Here is a 6434-nt window from a genome sequence, read left to right as displayed (position 1 = left end):
CGTTTGGCCCCACAATACCCCTTTCTGCCAAAAAGGCTGGAACTGAACTTTCCATGATTAGGGGCAAAATTTAAGGGAGAGCCAGGGAACCCAGTAATCTAGATAAATAATATTTTAATGCAACATTCTAAAATATGTTAAGTGTTTTTGAAATTTTTTAAATAAAAAATCAGGCCAAAAAAAAAAAAAATCCATGTTTAACAAAATGTCAAAAACAGAGGGAAGCATCCATAATACAGAACTCCTCCTTAGGACACTGTCCGTTTATCCATTGTTTGCCCCTCAGCATGAAGGGCCCTATTAGGACTGTTCATCAGGACAGGAAAAGGCCCCAGATGCCTAAAAGGGAAGAGAAAGCTCTAGATTGGGAGAAGGTGCCCCTGGGTGCCTTTCAAAACCAGCCGGGAGCCCACCCCTAAAGCACAGTGGGCGCCCCTGCCCTAGAAATGGCCCCCTTCAACCTTCTGTACAGACTGACTTTTGGATCTCAGAGGAGTAGAAAATGAAAGGGGCTTTCATTCCATTTCAGAATGAACATCAACTCTGCACCTTCTGAAGCCAGACCTGTGTTAGGTTCAGTTCAGTCGCTCAGTCATGTCCGCCTCTGTGACACCATGGACACCAGGCTTCCCTGTCCATCACCAACTCCCAGAGTTTATTCAAACTCATGTCCATTGAGTCGGTGATGCCATCCAACCATCTCATCCTCTGTTGTCCCTTTCTCCTCCTGCCTTCAATCTTTCCCAGCATCAGGGTCTTTTCCAATGAGTCAGTTCTTTGCATCAGGTGGCCAAAGTACTGGAGTTTCAGCTTCAGCATCAGTCCTTCCAATGAAAATTCAGGACTGATTTCCTTTAGGATGGACTGGTTGGATCTTCTTGCTGTCCAAGGGACTGTCAAGAGTCTTCTCCAACACCACTGGGTTCTAATTAATGTACAGCACACCATAAGGTGAGTTTATTATCCCATTCTTTCCAGCCAAGGAAAATGAAACTTGAAGCAGTTAAATAACTTACCCAGGGTCACACAAGCTTGGATTTTAACCCCAGGACAGTGTGAATGCACTTGTTTCTCACGTCAAGAGCTGGGAAGAGGAGGAAAGAATAATCTGAGCTGTGAAAACTTGCTGGACTCAAACCTAGGACATGAGAGACTGGAATGGGAAATTCTTATTCTTTTTGGCTCTGAAAGTGAAAGTGAATGTCACTCAGTCATGTCTGACTCTTTGCGATCCCCTGGACTATACCGTCTATGGAATTCTCTAGGACAGAATACTGGAGTGGGTAGCCTTTCCCTTCTCCAGGGGATCTTCCCAACCCAGTAATCGAACCGGGGTCTTCTGCATTGCAGGCGGATTCTTTACCAACTGAGTTATGAGGGAAGCCCTTTTGGCTCTAACTTTGGTCTGTTATTCTCCTTCTTCCTCTCAGATGCTTGGGGGGGGGGGCAGCGAGTTGGCACAGAGGTTGTTTTGGCTTTACCCAGACACAACCCTATGAGTCTTAGAAGGGTGGCATTTTCTTTGGCAAGAGGGTTTCCTGAATGAGTTCACAGAAATGGGAAAGGGGGAAGGATTGGTTCTTTCTCCTGATGGTGTCCCTGCTAGGAGGGAGTTAAGGCCTCTACATACTTAGAACTTGCTTCTTGTCCTAGAAAAGCCCCTGGTCCAGCCCACCTTGAGTCTGACTCACTGGACCCAGAGCCTGAGTCACACCCCTTCCTCCCCTGGCTGTGGTGGCTAAGCCACCAGTCTACCAAGGAACCACAGTGACATAAACCAGACTCAACCACAGGCAAGAGGATGGAGACAGAGGAAGCAGACATACAGTGGCAAACAGCTGAGACTAGGGGAAGGAAGCAGGAAAGGGAAGGAAACTCAGGACAAAGGAACTTGTCTTATTGTTCCAAGGACCTTTCATTTCCCGCTCAGGTCCAGAGGCTGATGTGGAAGGGACCCTGACTCTCTTAAAAGGGCCAGCTAAGGTTTGGAATGTGTTTGGAATGTGTGGAAGCTGTAGACAGCTCTAAAGTCAGTATTTGGGTGGAGGTAATTCACAGTCTGATGCAAAATTCCACCATTAGAGATTCACTCCTTTGGCTATAACTAAGAATTCCATTTAAGGTCTTTCCTGGTGGCTCGGTGGTAAAGAATCCACCTGCCAATGCAGGAGACATAGGTTTGATCCCTGGTCCCAGAAGACCCCACCTGCCATGGAGCAATTAAGCCCATGCACCACAACTACTGAGTCTGTGCTCTAGAGCCCAGAAACCACAACTGCTGAGCCCATGTGCCTCAGCTACTGAAGCCTGCACACTTAGAGCCCATGCTCTGCAACTGGAAAAGCCACCAAATTGAGAAGTTGCACACTGCAATGAAGAATAGGCCCCACTCACTGAAACCTAGAGAGAAGCCTGCAGAGCAGTGAAGATCCAGAACAGCCGATAAATATTTTTTTAAAAAGAATTCCATTTAAGATTCTTACAGTAGAAAAGGATAAATTTTTTTAAAAAAGGGATAAATCATTGTGCCTTATTCATGATGAATACCTTGACCCAGTAAGTTTATTAAAATCACAGAATCAGAATCTAAGCCTTAAATCATCTAACCCAGTACTTTATTTTATAAATTACTTGTCCATGGTCCCACAGCCGGTTAGTGGCAAAGCCAGGACCAGAAAACAAGCTAACAAGACTTCCTCCTGAGGCAAATGCAGGGGCACTTTCTCCAGCAGTGTCCTACATCAGAGCAGGACTGCAGTGAGGGATTGACTGTCTGCAAAACCAGAAAAGACTTTAAACCATGTTTCCTATGTTTATTTCTGATCATCAAAGTAATCTGTGCTCATTATAGAAAATTTAGAAAATACCAAAAAGGATAAAATCACTTAAATCCTATCACCTAGACAGGTGATGAGTATTTTTATGTGCACATATATATTTTATATAATTCATATAATTATGGGCTTCCCTTATAGCTCAGTTGGTAAAGAATCCACCTTCAGTGAAGGAGACCCCAATTTGATTCCTGGGTTGGGGAGATCCGCTGGAGAAGCGATAGGCTACCCACTCCAGTATTCTTGGGCTTCTACATACATTAATTTTATTTAAAAATTTAAACCCTTCCTTTTTTTCATTTGTGATAGCTAATAAGCATCTTCTCAAATCATTAAAAACAATTCAAAAACATAACTTTAATGGCTTCATAATGTTTCATCATGCCTGAGTCAGAATGGATTTAATCATTTCCATTTAGTTTGAATTTCCTGTTTCACCATGTATTTTTTTTTTTTAATGGAGGCTTCGTTACATGAGCACAACAGATTAAATGAGTCACCACTGGGGCTGATTTAACTCCAGCCTCTCTCCCCCAGTTGGAGATGGTGGTTGGGGTGGGTGGGACTGAAAGTTACAACTCTAATCACATGGGTGGCTCCCCCTTGACAACCAGCCCCCATCCTTAGGCTACCCAGGAGCTTCCCTTTTAAATATCATTTATTTTTTTCATTCACTTTTTATTTAGACAACTGTCCAGTATTTGCTGAGTGCCTACATTACACCAGACATGGGGGAGGAAGTGAGCAAACTACATAGACCAGGACCATTTTCATGAAACTTACTTTCCAAAGAGGAGGTGGATAACAATTAGGTGATCATCAGGTTTTTTTTTTTTCTTTTTGGCTGCACCATGCGGCATGTGAGATCTTAGTTCCCAGACCAGGGACTGAACCCAAGTCCCCTGCACTGAGTCTTAACCACTGGACCGCCAGGGAAGTCCCTATGATCATTAGTTATATCATAAACACCAGAGAATAAAACAGGATCTTGTGTTAAGAGTGAACCCCAAAGACACTGTCATTTAGGCTGAAACCTAAATGATGAGAAGTCAACAGCAAGGACCCTAAGTGAGAATGAGCTTGGTGAGTGTGAAACAAGACCTATGTGGCTAGAATGAAAAGGAGAGAGAGGGAGGAGTAGCTGAGGAGGCAGTCAAGACAGCCAGAAACGTAGAGGCCAAGATAAGACGTTTGGGTTTATTTCAAGTCAATGAAAAGCAAGCAGGAAGCTTTGAGTAGCTACACGACCCAATGTGGGTTTTTAGAAAGTCACTTCCACAAAGAAGTCTTCTTGGATCCCAAGGTTAGGTTAGGACTCACTGCACTCTATACCTGAACACCCTCGACTTCATTAAGCTTCATTCATGACACTCACCTGTGCAGTGTACTTGCTTGTTTAATGCCTGATACATTCCTTGACAGACTAAGTTCCACCACAGTCGTGACTAAGGCTGTCCCGTTCCCTCTTACAACTTCAGCGCATGGTGAAGGAAAGTCCCTCAGTCCTGTCCAACTCTTTGCGACCCCACGGGCTATACATTCCATGGGATCCTCCAGGTCAGAATACCGGAGTGGGTAGCCTGTTCCCTTCGCCATGGGGTCTTCCTCACCCCGGGTTCAAACCCAGGTCTCCCGCATTGCAGGCGGATTCTGTATCAGCTGAGCCACAAACGAAGCCCTCAGCACATAGTAGGTGCTGACCAGAACGTGTTAAATGGAGAAAAAAACCCTCTTACCGCCTGTACCACAATCTTCTAAGGAGTTCCCTCACTGAGTAGGGGCTCCTTGCGGGCGAGGAGCACGTGAGAGTCATCATCTGTCTGCCCCATAACACAGCACATATCTAGGAACCAAAAACAACGCTCTGACTTCAAGGAACTCAAATGAGATCAGGTATCAGCCACAGAGCAGGGCAGCAGCATAGCGAGTGTCTTACTTATTTTCTCCAAGCCTCGGCTTCCCAGCTGTTGATGACACTTCAAGGGATCGCGGTGAGGCTCAGTGAGCACTCGCTGAATGACAGCTTGTATTACAAGCAGGAAACTCTGTGGCCGGGAACTCTGACTGACGGGATTTCAGGGAAAGCGATCTGCTGGTGCTAATTTATAACGACAATTTCAGTGTCAGGATCTGCTGACGCTCCTTTGTATCATTTTGGCAAAACTGACTTCCAGGCCGACTGCGAAGGCCGTGCCGGGGCCAGGCACGAATCCGCACGCAGCTCGGGAGACTTCCGGCCAGGGGGCCAGCTCCAAGACCAAAACGCACCACTGGCAACCTTCCGCTTGGGGAAACTCCTGTTTCACCATGTAAATGAGGCTATGTTAAATATCTCTGTACAAAAGATTTTGCTACATCCCTGATTCTTTCAGATAAATGTCTAGGGCTTAATTTTAAGTTAAAGGTATACATTCTTTTAATTCTTGATACATATCTCCAGGCTGCTTTCTAGCAACATACCACGTTTCTAGCTGCCCTCACCAGCAGCCTATACTAATGCTGGCCTCTGGTGTCTATACCAGCACTAAGCCCCACGTTTTTAGAAAGCTGCTGACTCTTTCAGACTCAATATAGACCATCCCCACTTGCCTGTGCTCTGTTTTATCTCTGTTGGGGATGGACCCCTACTCCCCAGGGGCAGCCAACTGAAGGGGGGGGTCCCCCTGGAAGAGACTCAGAACTGGGAAGTTGGTGGGGAAAGGGCAGTGAGAGGCCCAGAACAGCGCACCACTCACAGGAAAAGGAGGGCTTGCATTTAAGAGCTTAGGCAGAGACTAGAAAGGGGGAGGACAGAGGAGCTAGAAATGCAGACAGCAGGAAAAGCTGGAAGTGAAATTTTGCCCAGATCGGGGCTTTGCGTAAGATCATCAAATTGTCCTGTGAGAAACATATTCATTCATTCACCCATCAGGGCATTCATTCACTGGAACAGGAGGCTCGTACTGAGTATATCCTGTGTACAAGGCACAAACCAGTTGCCATGGGCAATGCACAGACCCTCACCCCAGGCCTCACATACTCAGTGTAAACAGGTACCGTTTTGATTAATCACACGTGTCTCCCTGGTCTGCTGCAGCTGACAGGCAGGCCCACCAGCACATAGTGAATGCAGTGATCCAGAGCATTGCCACTCATATCATCTGTGGTGACAACCAGCAATTTCCATTGCCTCTGAGTCATAGACAACACGTGGTCCTACTTGCATGAAGAAAACAGCCTTCACCACATGCAACTTACCAGAGACTTCTGCATTACCCGTACTGGCCTGTATTCTGTTCCGTGAAATAAGGCCATCACTCCTGCACTTGAGTGTCATGGCCATGTCCAGCTCCCATAAGCTTCCAAACTTACTCTCAATTTCTTTTCTTATCTATCAAACAAATCACTCTTGAGAAGTGTTGCTCTAGAGCTCAGGTCCTGGAATCAAAAGCATGGCTTTAAACCCTACTTCTGTCACTGTATGACCTTTGCTAAGTTACTTATCTTCTCTGATCCACATTTTCCTCATGGGTAAAATGGGGTAACAATAGTACTTCCCTCACAGGTTATTGGGCCAAATTAGTGAGATCATGAAGGTAAACTGTGTGGAGCAGTGCCTGG

This window comes from Cervus elaphus, chromosome 12 (genome assembly GCF_910594005.1).
Source record: "Cervus elaphus chromosome 12, mCerEla1.1, whole genome shotgun sequence".
Lineage (NCBI taxonomy): Eukaryota > Metazoa > Chordata > Mammalia > Artiodactyla > Cervidae > Cervus > Cervus elaphus.
This window is presented reverse-complemented; position numbering follows the sequence as displayed.